At 37.8% G+C, this 25,208-nt stretch overlaps 1 pseudogene; it reads left to right on the forward strand.

Annotated features, from left to right (window-relative positions):
- The first annotated feature begins 17,880 nt into the window (after positions 1-17,880).
- LOC150036480 (uncharacterized) lies at positions 17,881-22,852 on the forward strand (annotated as a pseudogene).
- Positions 22,853-25,208: the final 2,356 nt, after the last annotated feature.

A 25,208-nucleotide genomic window follows, 5' to 3' on the forward strand; every position in this document is an offset into this window, starting at 1 on the left:
TTTCTCACCTTGGTCGTTTAGGAACCTTTCTCTCTAGAAGTTCCTTGATCACCTCGGGCTCCCTTTTGAATCCGAAGATCCAAATTCAATTTAAATCTCAGATTACTCATAGTTCCAAGCCTTATCTTGAGATACTTTCTTCTACAAACATGCTCTAAAATGTCTCAGAAAGCTTACCTTAAAATATTAGCTAACAACTCTTTGTGATTTGGACGAAATCCTTAAAAAATCAAGACTGGCTCAAGCTTACCCGTAAGCTCGACTCCTCAATCTTTTCTTCACTCTCCAGCCCGATTCCTTGGAGATTCTTCTCCAGAATTCCTATCATGAAAATTAGACTCTTAGTTCTTTCAGGTGGCTTTAGAATCATTCCAAAGCACGAATATTATGGGAGAAATCCTCGTCCTAAATTGATACTATTTCTAGACTTTATTGTCCGACAGCATCTCCTCCTCTTGGAACTTCATGACCGACGCATGATCTCATTCCCAATGCATGATCTCTTTCAAATCCATCCTCTAACACTCTTTCTTACATTCTTTAAAGAGGATTTAGCTTGTGAATGTAAGAGACATCTTATGGTGGTATTTATAGGCCAAAGGAAACGATCCTTATCATCTTTACCATGCCTCTAACGCATGAAACCTCCTACTCATGGGTGTTTGCACCATGTTTTGCCACCACCTACTCCCTTAACATTCACATACTCTTATGCCACACACCTATTTGAGTTGTCCTCCTCATGCATAAGACTTTCTTTGCATGAAACTTAATTCGTCCAGCTTCTACTAACTTAAGCTACAACTTTCTCTCGGTATAGCCATTTCTCAAGATGAGTTCATCAACCTTGCGTAATGCAAGCCTCAACACTGCCCCATTGCTTAGTTCTTGCATCTATTACTTAGTTCCAACGACCCATCGTGTAGCTCAATCGTTTAGTAAACGATCTCGCGCATGGCCTATCGCTTAGCTACCGCACCTATCATTTACCTCCATCATTTAGCGCTAATGCCCTATCGTCCAACGCATCTGCTAATCGCTTAGCATCATCGCCCAGCGTCCATCGCTTAGTATTCTGCCTATTGTGTAGCGCATCTGCTCATCGTCTAATGCTATCGTTTAGCACTATCGTTCAACTTCCACACTTATCGTCTAGCGCTTACACTAATCGTTTAGTGCTTATCGCCTATCGTATAGCCGATCGTCTAACACGTCATTTCTCATCGTTTACCGGCACACGCATCTTCATGATCGTCTAGCGCATCACTTAACTCCGTGCATTTACTATACGACCACCTACCTCATCATTTAGCTACTCGCATTGCCACACGATCGGCCAGCGCCCGCCTATACGATCGCCTACCTCGTCGTGTAGTACTGCTCATTTGTTACACGATCATCTACTTAGCGTCTTGCGCTCAACATCTCGCTCTCTCCGCTCTTGCTCACGCATTCTCAGCGCATGAGCAACTGTTGGCAATGCCTCTTGCCAATACTTCATCCAACATGCGTCCAACCTTACAAATGCATGATTGCCTTTTTACTCATCTTATGTGTTAATGTCTCCTAACACTCAATGCATGGTTCTTTTTTGACTTTACACTTAACCAAATTTTCACTAGTTAAAGGCTTATCTCCAAATTACTCAAGAAAAATCTATTCAACACTTAGAAATTTCCTTCTCTTCAACATAGGATTTAACTTTCACTCAGTTAATTCTTTTTATCACCTGCTGAGGTAGGGAAAATGGAAATCCGGGTTTCACAATATGCCCTAAAGCCACGTAGTTTCATGTTAGTTGAATCAATGGTTGATTGATTTGATATTACTTGTGCAATAATCCATGAACCTAAGATCCAAAGTTATCTAATGTAACTTAAATATGTACGTGGAGACATACAAGTGGATCATGTTTAAGTGATAACCTAAATGGTTGGTAGTATATGGATAAAGTTGGGTGCCTTATCTTGGTAACACTACTGATACGACCAACTTTGTAATGGTTACAACTGTTGTAAAGTGCTACAAATGATCTGATCCTAATCATTCTTGTGGATGATGGAACATAAAGAACAACATTCACAACAGAAGCAAGAATCGATAACGTTCTTATTACATAAAACTAAGAATAAACATGCATAAAGGGTTAGAAAATATAACATTTGTAGAATCCATCGTAATCTTTCCTTCTGTGCTTGATCGACACCATCAATAGTAAATCTTCGCTATTCTCCAGTTGAAGAACACGGTGGTGGGACCATTTTGTTAGTGAAGACAAGAGAATTTCACTCTAGAATAGTGGAGAATAAAGAGATTTTGGTGGAAGTGTCAAGTGAAAAGTCAAAGAAGCATTAGTTTTTGCACATTTCAAAAACCGAACTATTTAAAGAAAAAATTACATGCAAAATCTATTTTTCATGTCTTCCACCTCAAAATCCACTAGTATGTAATCTTTAGGTGTCAAGCTTTGGACGTGCCACTTCAAAGTCCACTTAGTTAGTGGAAAAATCCAACAATTGGATTTTTCCACTAACTAATTTTAATATAAATAAAACAAACTTTGTTGAAAAAATATTTCACAATTTAGAAAATATTTAAAATTAAATTTAATATCATGTATTTAATTATTTTTGACACCTAACTTTGATTAATCATATTAATCAAGTTTAAAAAACACTTTCATGCTAATGTTAAAAAATACTCTAAAAAATCATTAATAAATAAATTATTTAATTGTAAATTATATCTCATATAAAATATAATTTTCCCTAATGCCCAAATTTGAACATTTCAAATTCTTACTTCACCTAGTTCTTTAATTTTATCCATAGTGAGCTAGCAAGAAGACCCGATGAACCTATAGATCATGGGCTCCAACAATCTAAGACTTATTGATCAAACTCTTTAACTTAGTTAATGAACATTCATTAACTAATAGGATTTTCCACTATAGCCTGTAGTTTCACACCCCTCATTGTAGATATATTATGTGTCCATTTGATATAACCATGATAAGTAAGTTAACCCTTCACTAGTTGTTCGTAATAATGGTTGGGCCATAAGCTGTTTTACCTCGAGATTACAACTTGCTCCTTAAGTTCCACTGATCCTCTAATGAACAATTGGTTTTTGATCCAATCACTAAACCGAGTCCCTCTCGGGCCAATGAGAGGGTGGGGCCCCTTGTTCAAGATTCGAAGTTAACACTTAAGGGAACAACCTCTCTACTATCCCTAAAAGTGGGTAGGAGTGAATTCTTTCTTGCACCCTATGTCCCCAGCTATTTGCCCAGTCTTACCCCTGAAATGGGAGGCTTATTGAGCCAGCACAGTTGAGCTAACCCTCACCCATGCAAATCTAAGGATAATCCCGAATTATGAGTAATTTCTGAAGGGTCAACGCGCTGTTGATTGGTTATATCCAGTGGACACATAAATATATCTATAGTGTGAAGAGTTCAGCTATCGGTCTTTAGTAGAGTGACCGACAGTTAATGAATGTTGATTAATTTGAGTAAAAGAGATTAATCAATTAATCTCGTATCATCGAAGCTTCAATCTATAGGTCCATAAGGTCCCCTCGTTAGCTCAGTGAGGACTGATGGAAATCAAATTAATTTTGGTGTGATTTGAATTGTTCAATTTAATTAAAGGGAATTAGTTATATAAGATACAGTTAAATAATGTATATTGATAAATTACATAATGTTTGTTGATACATTTCTATGAGAGAAATAAATATTTGAATATGATTCATATAAAAATTATATGTTGAAATTTGATTCATATTAAATTTATATATTTTTATGAGAGGAATAAATGTTTGTATGGTTTTAATTATTTATATGTCATATTGTATGTCATATAGTATAAATCCCACCATAGGATAAACATAAAATCATGCATCATTTAAAAGTTGTATTATATAGTTACATGATTAGGTTAAGCATTTTCATGCACCATATTTAATATAAGAGTTGTAATATATAATTGCATGCATAGTAACATGTCCATGCATCATACTTTATTATAAATGTCATATTTGTATAATGTATCATATAAGTGTTATATTATGTGATGGGTGTGTTATTTTTTTTCATTACTTGATAAAATAAATGTTATGTTATATAATAAAAATGAAAATGCATGAAGCATGACATTACCCTAGAAATATAATTGTTATATTTTTATGTATGTCATTAGATGCATGTCTTAAATTTTTATTGTTTCATTAAACTTTATAATAGTTATAAGTTAAATGAAATTAGAATTAAAATCTATAATCAAGAGTTGTATGTAAACATAGGTTAAAATTAATTTTAAATGTTTTAAAGTTAATTTCACCCAGACCTATGTTAATATTTATTTATAATATGATTAGAAATAGGATCAATCTTTTAATTTCCTTTTAATAGGATTAAATTGAAGTATATAAAAGATTAAATTTATAACATAATTTTCTATAAGGGACCTTTGTCTAAGGAAAGTTCTGTTTAAGGCTGGGGTATTCAAACTGACAGAAATGGAACACCCCTATCTGGGAACTGACCTGGAAGGTGAATTAGACAATAATGTTACATGCATGCAATGAATGATTTAGATAAGTGTTTAATAACCAAGAATCAACATTGTTAAACTATCCAATATAATTGTTGTATTGGGCTAAGTTAACAATTCATTTAGATAAATTTATTAGCCTAATTTACCTAATTATGAATCCTCATTTGTAAAACACTTAGTGAGAGGAAAATGATGTATATGCTACTTCAATTTTCTTTTCATGTTTCTCCCTAAATAGTTCACATCGTGAGATCTTTGCTCGGCCTAGAGATACCTTTGCTTTTGTCCTCCTACGGATGTTGTTTGCATAGGTCAATACAAAGGTGAATGAAGAAAGTGTTTATAGTAAGTGGGAGAGGGAAGTGTATCAACACATCTCGTGGTCTCGTTCATTGGTTTTTAGTAAACTTTCATGCTCGGCCTTGAGACACCTTTGCTTGTGTCCCCCTACAAATAATTTTTGCATGAAATTTTATCCAAACTCTAGAAATGGATAAGATTGCTTTATTTTTTGCCCCAGTCGATTTTTTTCCTATGGTTGACTCATTGGGGGTGAAACTCTAAAATCTAAATTAAAGGGTTACACTTACATGAAATGGTTAAGTACGTTAATGGTTTCTTGACCAAAATTTGGCAACTAGATGTTATAGGAATAAAGAGTTACTTTGATGTAACATTTGGTTGAGAATGTCTTGATCAAGTGAAGTATTGATTGATTGCCCTATGGTGGCTTTTATTCTGACTCATTAGAGTATTATAGCATTAGAAATTTTGCATTTATATGAACGAGATTCATATTCAAATTCATGGGTTCATCTTTAAATTTCTTTGCTGAATTAGAATGGATAATAAATTGCATATAATCGATTAACATATTTTATATAATTCAAATTTATGTTTATTTCTCTAAAAGTTTTAATTACCGATATAAGTCAAAGATTTTGATGAATATATTATATTGAAATTTTCATCAACTCATGAGAGAAATGTAATTTTGTCTCTTAATTTGGGAATTATTCTCAAAAGAATTATTGTCATTTCATGAAGTGTTCATGAATAAACTTTGCAGTGATAGCTTATTGTAATTATCTACATAACATACGATGTGTCTAGATAAAAATCATATTGTATGTTGGAGTCATGAGAAGCTAAATGTTCTATAAAGTTAAGTATCATTGGGATTCCAAGAAAATTATACTGACTAGAGCTAATGAGGAAAATATTTCCTAATTAATTTAGGATGTCAGTTGTTGAGTGATTTTTGAAATGTCTCACAAAGAAGAAAAATGAGAATAACTAAATCTAATTTACTAAGTTCATGGTGGAGAATACAAATTCACACCTTGATAGCTGAATAATGATTCTCTATCAAATTTTTTCTTCATTACAATTAGATTGTAAATCTTGACGAATACTTATATAAGTGGAATAATTCTACTAATTGGCAACATGATGCTCATCTCAGTTAAAGTAGTGGGTGATGGAACATACACATGTGCAGAAAAAGAAAAAAATGATCTAAAGTACTCTAATTAGGTTAATTACAAAGATAAGCATGCATTAATATAACAAGTAAAAGGGGAAAAAGAATACAACCTTTATAGACTTTGAATTTTCTCTAAATTAGCTCCAATCTCCCCACGAACAGTTCATAAAGCATCATGAGAGTCTTCCCGACTATTCTCCAGCCTTAGAATGTGATGGTGGGATCCAGTGAGTGGATAATTGGAGAGGAAAAGATTAAGATTTTGAGAGAAATTGCAATGAGATTATTACATAATCTCATCTAATTCTACTATGGCCAAGAGTTTTAAAATTCATTAAATATTCCCTTTTAAAGACCATTACATGCAAAACATGCAACTTTGAGTTTGTTGAGAATTTGACACTAAAAAATCAACTAACTCAAAGTGGGATTTAGTAGGACATGTGTCTTCAAATGAAGATAATACTTAGCCATACAAAAGTTGGCATTTCCCACTCATAAATGTTAGATCTTTCTACTAACTTGGTCAAAGTTTGACTCTCAAAGTCCAAAATCAACAAATTTGATTTTTTGAGTCTAGAAAGTCAAAAGTCAACCATTTGACTTCTATTGCATTTTTTGACCTAGTCACCAATTTGACTTTTAATGCAATTTTGACCAATTCCATTTAATTTCAAAATTAATTCTAATAATCAATTTTAAAAGTAAATTAATATTAAAAAAATTGATTAAGCAATTTAATTAATTTAATTTAATATTAAATCTAATAGTTATCCCAATTTATACGAATCCCTATTGATAATCTTGATATTTAAATCTTATTTAAATATCTCCTATTTGCTCTCTCTTTATGTTTAATTCACAATTAAACATTAGGTTAAATATATCGTATATATTTAATGCTTTGTTTCAAAAACTGAATTTGAACACTTCAAATTCATTCGTCAAACTGTTCTAAGGTTTAGTCCGATAATCTAGAAGGGGACCTCATGGACCTACAGATCATGGGCTCCAACGATCCGCGATTAACTGGCTAAAATCTGTAACCTAATTAACCACCATTTGTTATCTACTGGGTTACTTCACTAAAGCCTAGTAGTTGCACTCTCCTCACTGTAGATATATTATGTCCACTCGATATAACCATGATTAATAAGTTAACCCTTCACAGGTTATTGGTAATAATGACTAGGTAAAAATCTGTTTTATGCCCGAGATTACATCTTGTTCCTTAAGTCCCACTGATCCTCTAATAAACAACTGGTTTGTGATCCAATCACTAAATCTAATCCCTCTCGGGCCAATGAGAGGATGAGGCCCCTTGTTCAAGACCCAGAGTCAGCACTTAAAGGAAAAACCTTTATACTATCCCTAAAAGTAGGTAGGAGTAAATTCCGTCTTGCACATGTCCCCAACTATCTACCTGGTCTTACCCCTAAAATGGGAGGCATATTGAGTTGGCAGTGTTGAGTCAACCCTCACCCATGCATATTTAAGGATAATCTCGAATAAATAGGAGTTCATAGTTAGCTTAGAAATAAGGTCAAATTACCTAGGTCATCGCTTTGAAATAGTCAATCTTAAACAGTAAACAACGTTATAAAGTAAGTGTGATTTAATTTTTGGTCCGATCTTATGCACACTTATTGCATAGAATGCCCCCATTCCTCATGTCAATATGTGAACGAATCAGGAACACTTCGTATGTAGCACTTTTCTGAAGGAAATCAGACATGAGGATTTCCATGAATAGCGGAAGCATCATTCCAAATTTCAAATGTATATGAAAATTAGCAATTACAGTACATAATAAAAAATAATAGGCTATGTATACAACGAAATTACAACATGCTTTTCTACAGATCAAGGGATAGAATTAACATACCTTTGAAGACTCATCTTCAAGATCCCTTGATCACGGACGCTCAATCAAACAGCAACATAGTAGCCACAGCGATTGAATACTTCAACCACTATACTGCTTGATCCACAACAATCTTAAACACAACAATCACCCAGATCACGAACACAACGAATGATCTCCACAGAACCTCGACTATGTCGAGTTGAGTACAACACCACCACAATGGCTACCTTGGTATTCTCGGTGTGAGAATTCAAAAGTGTGGGATCTATGTGGACTTGGTTAGAGGCAGAGGCCGGAGAAGAGCAATCGTGTAAACAATGGAGCAAGTGGGAGATGGCAAAGTCTATCGTATAAACAATGCCCAATCATTTAACAAAACGTTATGAATCATTTAGCTAAAGCTATGCGATTATTTTATCTAATCGGCTAGCTGAGTGTCTATTGTATAGAAACACTCCATGATCGTCTAGTCTCTCTAAGCTGTCGTTTATCAAATCTAATGACAGTCTTTTCGTGAGTAATTTTCGAGTGTGGAAATCTAAAAAAAAATCTAAATTTAGGAAAATATCTTTTCCTTTATCTCATGGTTACCATGAAACTACCAATAACCTCCCACTCAATTGGTTATTAGAGAAAAAGAGATAATTATCCAATAATTAATATTATTATAAATATATTTGATAACCAACTTACCATATTATATTTATAAACTATAGTTTTAATATTTCATCTCATGAAACATATAAACCATAGCACTTTTTCTATTTCATGGTTTTTAATGTAAATTTCATTTACATTAATCCTCCATTTGATGTATCTCATACATCATACTGATCATATCATAAATAATCGAAATACCTCTTGTCAATTTGAACATTTCAAATCAATACCAAGAACTGATCCTCAACTTGAATCGATTGAGTTACCAAAGGGACATTTTGGACCTATAGATCGAAGCTCTAACGGTACGTGAATAGCTGACTAAACTCTTTAGTCACGGGATCCACCATCCGTTAACCGGCAGGCACTCCACTAAAGATCGACAGCTGAACTCTCTTTACTATAGATATATTATGTGTCCATCTTAACCAATATATAGTGCGACAACCCTTCACAAATCGCTCGTAAGTACAGCTGGGCCAATAACCATTTGCCCCTGTAATTACATTTAATTCCTTAAGTACCACTAATCCCTCTAATGAACATAAGTCATAGTCCTACTATGACTGAGTCCTCTCTTCCAAAGTGAAGCTGTGACCACTATGTTCAAGCCCCGAAATCAGCCCTTAAAGAAGTAATCTATCTACTTACCCCTGCTTCGTGGAAGGAGTGAATTCCATCTTGTGTAACTGAGTTCCCAGCTCCCAAATCAGATAAGTCTCTAAAAAGGTAGGCATGTTGAGTTGACAATCTGGCCACTCTCGCCCATACTAATCAAAGGACTGCCCTCAAAGGCAAGAGTTCCCAAAACATTCAGGATTGAAATCATGTCACTTATGGTCGTTTAGGTGAGATGTAAGTCTCCAGTATCAACGACATTATATATAGAGACGAATCATCTCGTGGTCCGGTCTTATACAAACTCTTTGTATAGGATACCCCCGCTTGCATGTCTCCACATGAATGGTCAAGATCTACCATTTGTAGCAGTTCACAATACTTGCAAACCTCTACAAAGTGGGCCGTATCCGTAGTGTCACCAGGATCAGGAATCCCTCATTTAGGTTGTCACTTAAGGCATGATCCATTTGTATAACTCATAGTTATGCTTAAGTTTACATACAATAACCATGGAGCTTTATTTATTGGATGTGTAAATACCAAATAAAATAACTCTTATTTTATTTATAATAATGTGTATATTACAAACAACGAGACTCTGGGAGAATTAGGACACCAATCCCAACATTTACAACAAATTGTAACAACTACAGAGTGGACCGCATCCAATAGTGTTACCAGAATAAGGCACCCAACCTTATTCATATACTATAGATGATTTTGACTATTTACTCAAACTTGATCCACTCTTATGTCTCTACATAAAGTTCAAGTACTCATGTTGAAGGAACTCGTCAGGAGGAGAACCTTGAGTGGAACCGGATCAACCCAATTCCATTAATTGTTGAATACAAAATTTACAGTTAAACGTACAAATAGATATGCATTTAAAATTAATTTACAACATGCTTTATAAAGAAATGTGGTTTCAAGAAACCTCACCTTTGAAGAACCTTTCTTCAAGGAATCCCTCGTGCGAGCCACAAACGGAAGTCCTTCCACGCGGATCTCATTCTTCACGCACGGACACCACCAGTTGAGAACCCTTTGTGTTCTCTTTGGGATTAAATGATTCAAGCAAAAGTTGTGGGCTTTACTTAAATCCTTGGAAGAGGGAAGGAGATGGAGAGGATGGGAAGAATGTTTCTTTAGAGAAATTTTCTCTTTGAGAAAACACTTCTTCTCTATGAGAATTCTTGGAATAAGATGACCCTTTCAGCTTCTTTTTATCACACGTTAGTATTCTTGAGAGAATGTGGGGAGGGAGTTATAACTCCTTCCCTTTTTATTAATTTCTAATAAATTAATAAAGATATATATATTTATATATATATAATAACTACTTTATTTTATATATACACTATATGTTATATCAAATATAACATATAGCTTACAGTTTTATATTGCATCAAATACAACATAAACTATAGATTTTATTCTCTCTCAACTATACATGGGATTTAATATAAATCACATTTAAATTAAATCCACTTATATGAATCTCATTCATATAAATGATATTTGGATCATATCCAAATATTTTCATCCTCTCAATATAAATAACATTTATATTTAGTTACATGAATCTCATTCATATAATTGGTATTTGAATCATATTCAAATTTCTCTTGTAATATATCAAATACATTATAATTAATTATATCATATATAATTAATTCCCTCAATTAATTTGAACACTTCAAACTAATCTAAAGATTAAATCCTTGTTGTGCTACAGTGGTGACCTTATGGACCTGTAGATTGAAACTTCAACGGTACTCGGATAAATATTTAAACTCTTTAACTAAATTACCTAACATCCAGTAACTGCTAGTCACTCCACTAAAGATCAACAGCTGCACTCTTCGCACTACAAATAAATTTCTTTGTCCATTGGATATAACCAATCAATAGTGTGATGACCCTTCACAAATTGCTTGTAAGTACAGCTGGGCCAAAATACTGTTTTTCCCTTATAGTTAAATCTAACTTCTTAAGTACCACTGATTTCTTTTATGAACAATAAGTCATATTCCCACTATGACCAAGTCCTCTCGGGGCAAGAGAGGGTGTAGCCACTATGTTCAGGACTCAGAATTAGCCCTTAACGGAACAATTTATCTACCTACCCCTGCATCGGTGAAGGAGTGAATTTTGTCTTGTGTAGTTAAATTCCCAGCTCCACAGTCAGACGAATCCCTAAAATGGTAGGCTTGTTGAGTCAGCAATCTGGCCACTCTCACCCATACAAATCAAAGAACCGCCTTCATGAGCAGGAGTTTACACTCACTCAGGATTCAAATCATGCCACCTATGGTCATCCTAGTGAAATATAAGTCTCTATTATTAACGATATTATATAAAGACACTAATCATTTCGTCGTCCGTCTTTTTACAAACTCTTTGTATAGGATACCTCTGCTCACATGTCTCCACATGAATAATCAGGATCATATCATTTATAGCACTTTACAACACTTGTAACACCTACAAAGTGGGTCATATCCGTAGTGTCACCAGGATAAGGTATCCAGCCTTATCCATCTACTACATATCATTTAGGTTATCATTTAAACAAGATCCACTTATATGTCTCTATATACTTGTTTAAATTACATGAAATAACATCAGATCTTAGTTTATTGTATTGAATATATGCTTATAAAATAACATTTATTTTTATTAATAATAATATGTTTATACAAAGTTTAGAAACTACGAGATTACAAGGAGATTTAGGACACCATTCCTAACACATGTAATAGTCATAGATCTTTTAGTTTATTGGATTTATTTCTAAAACAAAATAAGCAATTCATATACTCAATCACAACTTTATCGATTTACAGAATAAGTTTATTGTTTACAAACCACGAGTTTTAAAACATAAAATCCAACTGTAGAAGGCATTAAATGATATTTAATTTAATTGAATATGATGCTTTTATTACTATAAGAGAAATTCCACTTCTCCAAGTTTTATTACTAAATATTTCATAGTGTATGAATAGTTAGTGATAAGGCATGTTTTTTCAAAAGTCGTTTTTGAAAACATGTTCAGTTTTAATTAATTTTTGTGCATTAAAATGTAATGATATTTATTTATGCTAAGTATGGTGTTTTTATCACCATGGGAGATAATAAATTTCTTCAAGAAAAATTATTAAAATATTTCATAACGTATGAATAGTTTTGGTAATTAGACATGTTTTTCTAAAGAGTTGTTTTGAAGATATGTTCAGCATTAAATATACGCATTTTTTTGTGTTAAAGGTTAACACATTTACTACTCAACTGTGAAAGTGTAAGGATTAATGAATCCAGAAATAAAGACAAACTTTATTCTCTTAAAGGATACACGACTTTGGTTTTTAGAAATAACAATTACGAGTAATTCTCTAAGAGTTAGAGTCAAATTATTATTACATGTCAAAAATCTTGCTTCTCATGTAGGTGTGGCATTAAACGTTATTAAATAAGGTTATATAGCCAATGTGTTAGACTTTCTTTATTTGACCCAACGAGTCCTATGTTAGAAAGCATAAGTCTGATTTCATAGATAATCCATTAATATGATTGATGAGTATTTATGAATAAATATATCCTGTTCCAATTCAACTAAGGTCTTATTTTCTATGAAATGTTCAAAAGAACTTAGACTAAAATTTAAATCACTTAGGAAAATATATTGTGACATTATGATCTGATCATAATTAGTACTGGATATTGGATGTACTAAGCCTAATTGACAAAGACAAGATGAGATGTCACTTGGAGCATTCAGTATAATTTGTATGACATTTTGCTGCGGGAGAAATATGACCTTATTCAACTTAGTACATTTTAAATTCTTTGTTGAACCAAGTCTTAATGTTTTTAAATGACACTGATGTCTGACTTCATTAAGATAATGCAATATAGGTTGTATTGTTTTAAACGTTATTTCTGCCAACATGTTTGCGAAACACTGTTATATCATAAAAGCGTTATAAAACTTGTTTTGACATTTCAGGTTTTGGGCAAGTTGAAACACTTGTGTCAAAACAAACCCTTACTGAAACTAATGTTCAAAAGATACGTAAGTATTATTTTGGACATTTCAAATTAAAATGATGTGTATGTGTGACATGAAGGAACTCTTATTCAAGAGAACCAGTGACCGGAAGCAAGATCTTTCCAAGTCCATTGTGAAAGAATAAAACGTTTACAAACATACAACCACAGTTATTCATCTTAAAGAAAATTATAGCATGATTTCTCAACTTAAATACAAAAAAAATTTGAGAGATATACCTTTGAAGATCTATTCTTCACGTACTCCCAGCAAAGTCTACACGATCACGAATGCAACGAACACCTAGTGTTATCACGAACAGTCTGATCCCCGAACGACAACCCTCGTCACTACCACTCAATTACCTTGAGAATCTAGGAGGTGTGGGCTCTGTGTGAATTTGGTAGAGGGAAGGAGGATGTATACGATCGAGTAAGTGGGAGAAATAGAAAGCCTATCGTATAGACAAAAAGTACTCGATTGTTTAGTAAACGAGGCAATCGTGTAGCTAACTAGCTCGTTGTTCACACTCTTAAAGCGCTATCGTATAGCTCTTTCTTTTTTACTCGATCGCTTGGTATGCAATAATGCGATCTCTTAAAAAAAATGAAAATTCTTTTCATTTTATTCTTCAGTTATTAAACTTAAAATAACCTCCCACTTGCACGGTTAATAGAGAAAAGAAAAAAACCAACTAAAACAATTATCTCATAATTGTTTGTATTATAAATAAATATAATAACTAATTTATCATATTATATTTATAACCTATAGTTTTAATATCACATCATATGTAATATTTAAACCATAGTGCTTTTGTCCTTTATTTAATATAAATCATAATTATATCAATTCCTCCAATTAATGTATCTAATACATCAAATCAATTATATCACATATAATTGACCTAATTTAATTATATCATATATAATCAAATTCCATCTTGTTAATTTGAACATTTCAAACTAACCCTAAAACTAATTCTTAACATTAATCCATTGAACTACTAAGGGGACCTTATGGACTTGTAGCTTGAAGCTCCAACGATACGTGAATAACTGACTAAACTCTTTAATCAAGATATCCACCATCCGTTAACCGTCGAACACTCCACTAAAGATCAATAGTTGCATCTTCTTATATATTTCTGTGTCCATTGGCTATAACCAATCAACAGTACGATAACCCTTTATAGATCGCTCGTAAGTACAGATGGACTAATTTACCATTTTGTCCCTGTAGTTACATCTAACTCCTTAAGTACCACTGATTCCTCTAAATAATAATACATCATAGTCCTACTATGTGTGAACACATATTGTGTCAAACCCACTCCCAGATTACCCTTTTACTGTGGAAGAGGATAAGACCGTGGTAGTTACTAGCCCTACTGCCACCACCCACCACCTAAGCCTTCTAATCTAAATACCAACCTACTTAAAACATTAGTAATATACGCATACAACAAACCTCCCTTAAGGTTCTACAAAGTTTGCATAAATACATGCATATAGCCACGACATTACATTTACAGAAAAATATTCACAAATGGCCCAAACATTCCTAAAGAAGCTCTAGTCCCTCTTAAAACATGTGTACATAAATAGATCATCAACCTAAGTCTTCTTAATAGGCTGAGTCTTTCAGTGGCAAGAAACAACATGAATCAACCTTGAGGAAACTATCCGCTACCTAAGAAGGGAAAACACAGAGGTTCCGTGAGCTTAAAGCCCAGTGAGTGACTATAACATTGTATAACATTATGCATTACATTACTATAAACATGTAAATATATTACTAAGTGTTTCAAGCAATTGTCACTAAAGGTAGCTTTACACCATTCTTAGATATCATCAAACATCATTATTCCCTAGTTGAGATCGAGCCTAAATGCTCTAGCTCCAATCGTTTATTACCGACCAAGAGACCTATATTTCGGCCTCTGATTAAGAACTACCTACGTGCACGTGGCCATACTAAGTACCGTCATACCTTAGGTACTTCCGCTCAGATACCTTCTTAAATCTGTCCTTCAGTATCGAGCTACTAAGATACCTTCTCAAATGTCCTTCGGTATCGGGGTATTTCGTATCATTAAGTTAAGTTCTGTTGCCTACCATCTACACAAGAACCCATTCTCTCATAGCCTTCCTCTAGGAAGCATATTTAACACTAGAACTTAACTGTTGAAATGACTACATGACATACCTAGGCCTGTGCTACACATATACAAGTTGTGGATTATGCATTATTCTCCATCTATTTGTTGCTTGAGGAAGTATAAATTCATCAATAATGTCACTGTAACTTACTTGATCGTATAAACGTAGGTACTGGAGACATTAATTCATTTAGTCACTCATCGCTCGTCAAGCTCTTAATGGTTTATACGCCTCTCCTAACTCTTCTTGGCCTGGAAGGACATAATTCCTAGTTAAACTACTTAGAATTCTTAGTAAAATACCTCAATTAATTCATTTATTAAAGGAACTTTCATTAACACAGACAGTTTTACTGGCGAGATCCCCTTGAGCGAGGTCAGCGAGATCCTCTAGAGCGATACTAGTGAGATCCTCTAAAGCGAAACCAGCGAGATCCTCTAGTGCGATACCAGCGAGATCCTCTAGAGCGAAACCAACGAGATCCTTTAGAGCGATACCAGTGAGGTCCTCTAGTGCGATACCAGCAAGATTCTCTAGAGCGAAACCAACGAGATCCTTTAGATCGATACCAGCGAGATTCTCTAGTGCAATACCAGCGAGATCCTCTACAGCGATACCAGTGAGATCAACCTTTTCCTGGCAAATTTTTATCCTAGCGATACACACCTTACCTGCGATACTCAGCCCAATTCCTAGCGAGATTTCCTTCTAGAGCGAGATTCTCTAGAGCGAAATCAGCGAGATTTCCTCTATAAGCGAGATCCTCATCCCCACATCTCGCTATAACTCCCACGGTGAACTGGTTATTTGTTCAATCCAAGCAGCTGTCTGCTTATGCACCGATTCCCTGTTACAACTTTAAAAATTCATAACTCAAAATCCAGAGCTCTTTGTAAGAAACTTCCTTCTACAAACTTGTTTATAATTGAGTTACTTTCTCACATTCAAAATTTCAGCCAAGAATTCCTTCTAGTTTGGTATGGATCTTCAAATCTTCACCTCGGGCTCTGATTAACCCAATATTCTGCCTCCTCTGTTGTTTCTTCACTTCTTATTCTTCTCCTTATGAAAACTTCCTCCGACAAGACAACCTCGCAAACTAGCTTCTCTCAGTTTTTGAATGGCATTGATTTTACTAAAATTTGCTCATGTTAATTACCAAAACCATGCTTTTGAAGTTCTTCTTCCAAAAACTTCCCATTGCCTCCAGAGTTCAAGGATTAACTGCCATGTCACCCCTCATTTAGTATGTTTTTCCTTCCCTCTCATCATAACCCCTATAGAAAAACATGAATTGCTACTTACTAAATATATAATATGACATTTCTTTGGCTAAACATGTTTATCTAGGAAACCTAGGGTTCGGGGTTTACAATCATTCCTTCCTTAAAAGAAATTTCATCCTCGAAATTTACCTGATATGTCGTTTTAAAAGTTGAGGATATCCCTTCCTCATTTGCTCTTAAGGTTCCCAGGTAGCTTCCTCGATTCCATGATTATGCCATAGTACCTTCACCAAAGGAATCGTCTTATTTTTGAGTACCTTGTCTTTCCTGTCAAAATCTCGATGGCCTCTTCCTTCTAAGATAAATCTTCTTTGAGCTGTATCGGTTGTGTTGCTAGTATGTGCATAGGATCAGGCACATATTTCCTTAGCATTGCCACATGAAATACGTCGTGAATACAAGCTAGCTCCATTGGCAACTGCAACCTATAAGCTGTTGGACCAACCCGTTCCACAATTTCATATGGTCCGATGTATCATGGACTTAACTTCCCTTTTCTCCCAAACTGAAGAATTCCTCTCCATGGGGATAGCCAGAGAAATACCCGTTCTCCGACTTCAAATTCTAGTTCTCTTCTTCGCTTATCAACATAGCTCTTCTAACTATCGCGAGCCGCCTTAAGATTATCCCTGATAAGTTTCACATTGTCTGTTGTTTGTTGAACTAATTCTGGACCCAATAATTGTCGTTCTCCGACTTCGTTCCAGCATACTGGGGTCCTGCAAGGTCGACCGTACCATGTCACGGTCATGCTTGTCTAGGGCCTGTTGCCCATGGCGCATGCCCGATCTGACCCCCTCCAGCATACTTTCATATCTTGTATTGTATTAGCTTAGTTAGCTTGCTTTCTTTACATTTTCATTGTAAGTGACCACTCGCCCTTTTGCATATGCAAGGGCGCCAGTTGGCTTTTTGTTCAGAATGCACTATATGGGGATAAGACTAACCATCACTTCCTCATACCCGGAGTAGTACTCTATAAAGCTGTTGTTGTTGCTTATTGCATTCTAGTCTACTACAATCTTTATTTCTTTATTCACACTCACAAAACTTCTTACGAAAACCTTTTCTCTAAGCCCGTTTTCTAAAACTGTTTTCCCTAAAACGGGGGTGGAGGTTGCAAGAGGCACTCGGTGTGCCATCGGCAGCCCGTATTCGAGTTGGCTGACTTGTTTGTGAGCGGGAACAAGTGCCGCACAATCGCTAAGAGAAGCTTCCGAAAGAGCGATTGTGACAGTTGGTATCAGAGCCAGGTTGGCTTATAGAGGGAAGATCAGTGATCATGTCGGCGACGAAGAACCTGAACAAGTCCCATGTGGACAGATTGGTAGAGATGGAAGAGCAAATGCTCTACCTAAGAGAGGTCCCAGATAATGTCCGTTTTCTAGAGACTCTGCTACAAGAAGTTACTGAGAAAGCCGATGGAATTGATGCGGTGGTAGGCCGCCTAGACGGATTACCCGTCAGAGAATTGATGATGAGGGTAGAGACCCTCGAGACCAAAACAGTACGATCCGGCAACTTTGAACGAGACGATAGCTCCTCGGGCTTTGTTGCCCACATAGAGAAGCGTGTCGAAGAGCTGGACAGCTCCCAAAAAGCAATACTTCAGATGGTAACCGATTTGTCTGAAGAGTTTCGGTTGGCCCTTGATGTCGTCAGAGCCGAGATAGCGGATGTGAGTGCTAGGGTGAATCTCACCATCCGAGCGGTAGGGAACCAAGCCCCATCTGGGGGAGCAATGGCAGTAAGCAGAATAAAAATCCCAGAACCGAAACCCATCTGTGAGGTGCGAAAAGCGAAAGCCCTGGAAAATTTTATCTTCGACCTTGAGCAATACTTCAAGGCGACGAACACAGTGACTGAAGAGTCGAAAGTCACACTAGTAATGATGCATCTAGCTGAAGATGCGAAACTGTGGTGGAGATCACGATTTACAGACATACAGAAAGAACGCTGCACTATTGATACTTGGGATAGATTGAAACAAGAACTTCGTTCGCAGTTCTTCCCTGAAAATGTCGAGATCTTGGCTCGACGAAAACTCCGAGAGCTAAAGCAAACAGGTAACATCAGGGACTACGTAAAACAGTTTGCAGGACTCATGTTGGACATACGAGATATGTCTGAAAAAGACAAGGTCTTTTGCTTTGTTGAAGGGCTGAAACCGTGGGCGAAATCAAAACTATATGAACAGAGAGTACAGGATCTCCCCTCTGCCTATGCGGAAGTTGAACGGCTATACGACCTTAGCACTGACTCACAAGATGTGAGGAAGCAATCAACTTCCTCAAATGGGGGAAACAGAAATAGTCGTTCCAGTCCTCCCAGACCTGGGGGAGGAGACAAGAACACAGGGGGGGACCGTAAATCATCCCACCCGAGATCAGGAAACAACTGGCAGGGGCCGCCACAACAGCATAACAATTACAATCGCCCCCTGTCTTGTTTCATATGTAGAGGGCCACACAGGGCGGGCGAATGTCCAAATCGAACTGCGTTCAATGCTTTTCAAGCCACGTTAGCCTCTACCTCCGAAGACTAGGCCGAACTGGAGGAGACGGTAACCGAGCCAGCTACAGAAATTGAGAATCCCAGGATGGGGGCATTGAAATTCTTATCTGCACTCCAGAAGAATATGGGAAAGGCGACGGAGCCACTAGAGAAAGGTCTCATGTATGTGGACGCTTGGGTCAACCAAAGATCGGCCAAAAACACTATGGTTGACTCTGGGGCTACCCATAACTTCATGGCTGAAACGGAAGCTCGCCGCTTGAACTTGATTTGGGAAATTGATGAAGGGAAGATGAAAGTTGTGAATTCCGTAGCCCTACCGATTACGGGGATAGCGAAGAGAACTCCGGTGAAGTTAGGAGACTGGAAGGGCTTCGTTGACTTCGTGATTGTCAAGATGGATAATTTCGACGTGGTACTGGGGATGGAATTCCTACTTGAACATAAAGCCATACCAATGCCCCTCGCCAAATGCTTAGTCATTACCGGATCTACACCCACCGTAGTCCAAGCCAGTATCAAGCAGCCAAATGGGGTGAGAATGATCTCAGCCCTCCAATTGAAGAGAGGCCTTGCCCACGACGAACCCACGTTCATGGACATCCCGATAGAATCAATTGAGTCCACTGAAGAGGAGATCCCCCAAGACGTTCTATTTGTCTTGGAAGAGTATCGGGATGTCATGCCGAAAAGCTTGCCCAAGTCCTTACCCCCACGAAGGGGGATTGACCATGAGATTGAGTTGTTACCAGGGGCAAAGCCGCCTGTCAAGAATGCATATCAGATGGCCCCGCCAGAATTGGCTGAGCTCCGAAAATAGATAGACGAGTTGTTAGATGCAGGATTTATCAGACCGACGAAGGCCCCTTACAGAGCCCCAGTACTGTTCCAGAAGAAGAAGGATGGGAGCCTCCGGTTGTGCATCGACTATCGGGCCTTGAATAAGCTCACAGTCTGCAACAAATATCCCCTTCCTATCATTACTGACTTATTTGATCAGCTTCACGGTGTTAAGTATTTCTCGAAGCTAGACCTACGGTCTGGATATTATCAGGTTTGAATTGCTGAAGGAGACGAACCTAAGACGACCTGTGTCACGAGATATGAAGCCTTCGAATTCCTCGTGATGCCCTTTGGCCTCACCAATGCTCCAGCAACGTTCTGTACCTTAATGAACCAAGTGTTTCACGAATACCTCGACAAATTCGTTGTAGTGTATCTTGATGACATTGTGGTCTATAGTGCCTCGCTGAAGGACCATCAAAATCACCTTCAACTAGTCTTTGGAAAGCTGAGGAGAAATCAGTTGTATGTAAAAAGAGAAAAGTGCTCCTTTGCCCAAGAGCGCATTAATTTCTTCGGCCACGTGATTGAGTGTGGTTGGATTGGTATGGAAGAGGGCAAGGTGGCCGCGATTAGAGACTGAAGGGTACCATCATCCGTGACCGAACTACGATCCTTCCTCGGATTAGCCAACTACTATAGGTGGTTCATAGAAGGATTCTCGAGAAGAACAGGGCCATTAACCGAACTGTTGAAGAAGGATAGCCAATGGAGCTGGACTCCTGAATGTCGAGCCGCCTTTGAGAGCTTGAAGAAAGTGATGATTGAGGGGCCGGTCCTCGAAATTGCCGACGTGACCAAGCCATTTGAAGTAGAGACTCATGCTTCTGACTTCGCGTTGGGCGGTATCCTCCTCCAAGACGGACACCCCATCGCGTATGGGAGTAGGAAACTAAATGATGCCGAACGGAGGTATGCCGCCTCCGAGAAAGAGATGTTAGCAGTAGTTCACTACTTGAGGGCCTGGAGATAGTATCTCTTGGGGGCCAAGTTCGTGGTCAAGACCGACAACAACTCCATTCGTCACTTCTTCAACCAACCGAAGTTGTCGTCGAAACAGGCACGGTGGCAGGAGTGTCTAGCGGAGTTCGACTTCCAATTCGAACATAGACCGGGGAAAAGTAACCAAGCGGCTGATGCTCTTAGCCGAAAGAGCGAACATGCGGCCCTGTGCATGTTCGCTCGCCTGCAAGCAAGTACGTTGAGTGCAACAGTACGTGAAACTGTCAAAACTCACTCGACAAACAACACAGCGGCGCAGGCCATCCTACAGTTGGCCAGAGAGGGGAAGACACACCAATTCTAGGTGGAAGATGACCTACTATACACCAAGGGCAATCGCCTCTACATCCCCAGATCCAGGGAGTTACGAAGGTCGCTGATGAAGGAGTGCCACGACACACCGTGGGTAGGACATAATGGTTGGCAGAGGACTTATGCCCTTCTGAAACAAGGCTACTATTGGCCAAGCCTTCGGGACGATGTCATGCAATTTACCAAGACTTGCCTTGTCTGCCAACAAGATAAGGTTGAAAGGGCGAAATTAGTGGGTCTGCTAGAACCCCTACCTGTGCCCTCTAGACCATGGGAGAGCGTGTCTCTTGACTTCATCACCCATTTGCCCAAGGTGGGAGAGTTCGAATCGATCCTTGTTATCATCGACCGGTTCTCAAAATATGCCACTTTCGTCCCAACGTCGAAAATGTGCACAGCCGTGATGACTGCCCAGCTATTCTTCAAACACATCGTGAAATTATGGGGTGTCCCCGCGAGCATTGTTAGCGATCGGGACGGAAGATTCACTGGGACATTCTGGACCGAATTGTTCAAAATATTGGGGTCAACACTGAATATCTCTTTTAGCTATCATCCCCAAACTGACGGCCAGACGGAACGCTTCAATAGTATGCTCGAGGAATATCTGCATCACTTTATCGACGCTAGGTAGAAGAGCTGGGTTCAGTTTTTAGATGTGGCTCAGTTCAGCTTCAATAGCCAGTAGAGTTCCGCGACCGGAAAAACGCCCTTCGAAGTGGTGTGCGACAGACAGCCACTCATGCGACACTTGGTAGACCACCCTTATGCAGGCAAAACCTCTGAGATAACTCGCGCCTACCTAGAAAGAGCATCAAGAAGGATGAAAAAATGGGCTAATAAGAAGCGGAGGGCGCTCGAGTTTCAAGCCGGGGACAAGGTCCTGATCAAGCTACGATCGGAACAGTTTGGTTTCCGAGGCTAGAGAGACCAACGGCTAGTAAGGAAATATGAAGGTCCAGTGGAGATAATTGAGAAGGTCGGGAGAACCTCATATAAGGTTCAGTTACCCTCATGGATGAAGATTCATCCTGTCATCCATGTGAGTATCCTGAAGCCCTATCATCCCGATCCTGAGGATGAACAAAGAAACATGCTAAGGCGCCCACCAGTCACGATGAAGAGTTCTGCTGAGAAAGAAGTTGCACAAATCCTGGATAAACGTACGCGCCGTATTGGAAGACCCAGACGAGAACTGACAGAGTTCTTAGTGAAATGGAAGGATCTCCCAGACAAAGAGATCAGTTGGGAGCGGGCCGAAGATTTGAAGAATGCAGCTCCAGCCATCGCAGATTTTGAACAAGGTCAGTTGACGGGGACGTCAACCAATTAAGTGGGGGAGAATGTCACGGTCATGCTTATCCAGGGCCTGTTGCCCATGGCCGCATGCCTGATCCGACCCCCTTCTAGCATACTTTCATATCTTGTATTGTATTAGCTTAGTTGGCTTAATGCTTCATATGGAGCCATTCCGATACTAGAATGATAGCTATTGTTGTAGGAAAATTCAATCAACGATAAGTGTGTATCCCAACTTCCTTTGAATTGTAATACACAAGCTTTTAACATATCTTCCAGTGTCTATATAGTTCTTTCTGACTGTCCATTTGTTTGTGGATGAAAAGCCGTACTGAAATGAAATTTAGTGCCCATAGCCTTTTGTAAACTAGGCCAAAATTTTGAAGTAAAACTCGAGTCCCGATCCGTCACTATCAACACTGGGGCTCCATATTGACTAATTATCCTATCCACATAAATCTTAGCTAGACGGTCCAGTGTAAAAGTAACTTTTACTGGTATGAACTTGGCCGTCTTGGTTAGTCTATCGACTATTACCCAAATGCCATCAAATCCTGAGGGTATCTTAGGCAATCCAAATAAAAAGTCCATTGTCACATGCTACCATTTCCACTTAGACACTGGAAGTGGATTGAGTAATCCTGTTGGTCTTTGTCTCTCAGGTTTTACTTGTTGACAGACTATACATCGGTCCACATATTCTGCTATGTCTCTCTTCATCCTAGGCCACCAGTAAGATTTCTTCAAAGTTCTATACATCTTGGTGCTACCTGGATGCATGGCATAAGCGGAACTATATGCTTCCTTTAGAATGGCTTCTTTAAGCTGTAGCTTGTTAGGCACACACATTCTCTCTTCCTTTTCTAGTACACTGTCTACTCCCAGTTGAAAGTCAACCCTGATGCCCTTACTTACATCATCAGCAATCTTAAAAAAATCAGGGTCTTCCAACTGATCCCGCTTAAGGTTTTCTACTAAGGTCGGCATTATCGGAAAAGTAGCAATCATCCCTCCTGACGATTCCACTAATAAGGCGGTTCTGGAATTTCTGAACTCCTGCAATAACATTCCTTTGATTGACCCAATAATGGCCTTGGGTCCTGAGGATTTCCTACTTACTGCATCTGCCACAACATTAGCCTTACCAAGGTGGTATTCGATGGAAAAGTTGTAATCTTTAATCAATTCAATCCATCTTTATTGTCTTAAATTCAACTCTTTTTTATCAAAGATATATTTTAAGTTTTTGTGATCTGTAAATATTCTGCAGCGCTCTCTGAACAGGTAATGTCTCCACAACTTCAGAGCCAAAACAACTGCTGCCAACTCCAGATCATGTGTAGGATATATGCTCTCGTGTTTCTTAAGTTGACGAGAGGCATATGCAACAACCTTCCCATCCTGCATCAGTACACATCCCAATCCTTGTCGGGATGCGTCACAATAAATCTCAAATTCTTTACCAAGAACAGGCAAAGTAAGCACTGGTGCTGATACTAATCTCTTTTTTAGCTCCTGAAAACTATGCTCACACTTCGAAGACCATTCAACCTCATAACTTTCTTGGTCAGGTTCGTCAACGGAAGGGCTATCTTAGAGAAACCCTCCACAAATCTCAGATAATAACCTGCAAAACCCAGGAAACTGCATATGTCTGAAACAGTCGTGGGTCATTCCCAATTAACTATTGCTTCCGTCTTCTGGGCATCTACACTAATGCCGTCTGTTGAAACAAAATGCCCAAGAAATACCACCTGATCTAACCAAAAATCACATTTACTGAATTTAGCATACAATTGCCTATCTCGCAATGTCTTCAATACTATCCTCAAATGGGTTGTATGATCCTCCCTACAACCAGAATACACCAGTATATCATCAATGAATACTATCATGAACTTGTCTAAGTAGGGATGAAATATCCTATTCATAAAATCCATGAATACCGCAGGGGCATTTGTTAATCCAAATGGCATTACTAAAAATTCATAATGTCCATATCTTGTTCTAAATGCAGTTTTAGGAATGTCAGCTTCCCTCACTTTCAGTTGATGATAACCCGATCTTAGGTCTATCTTTGAAAACAGCGTGGCTCCTCTTAGCTGATCAAACAAATCATCAACACGTGGTAATAGATATTTGTTCTTATCGTTACCTTATTCAGCTGCCTATAATCGATACACAATCTAAGTGTATCGTTTTTCTTCCTCACAAATAAAACCGAAGCTCCCCAAGGCGATACACTAGGTCGAATGTATCCTTTGTCTATTAACTCTTGCAGTTGAACCTTTAATTCTTTCAACTCAATCAGCACCATTCAATAGTAAACTCCACCTCCCTGTCGGGTGGTAATCTCGTTAGTTTTTCAGGGAATATATCCCGAAACTAATTTACCACTGGAACATCTTCTAGGTTCAGCTTTTTCTCTTGAACAACCACTACATGAGCCAGATAGGCTTTACATCCCTTGCTCCACAGCTTCCGAGCTTTCACTGTTGATATCAGATTCCCCGCGGCTAATCTTTTGATTCCTGTCAGCATTG

Source organism: Benincasa hispida, chromosome 4, assembly GCF_027475165.1.
Source record: "Benincasa hispida cultivar pf3 chromosome 4, pf3_genome.v1.1, whole genome shotgun sequence".
NCBI classification, from domain to species: domain Eukaryota; kingdom Viridiplantae; phylum Streptophyta; class Magnoliopsida; order Cucurbitales; family Cucurbitaceae; genus Benincasa; species Benincasa hispida.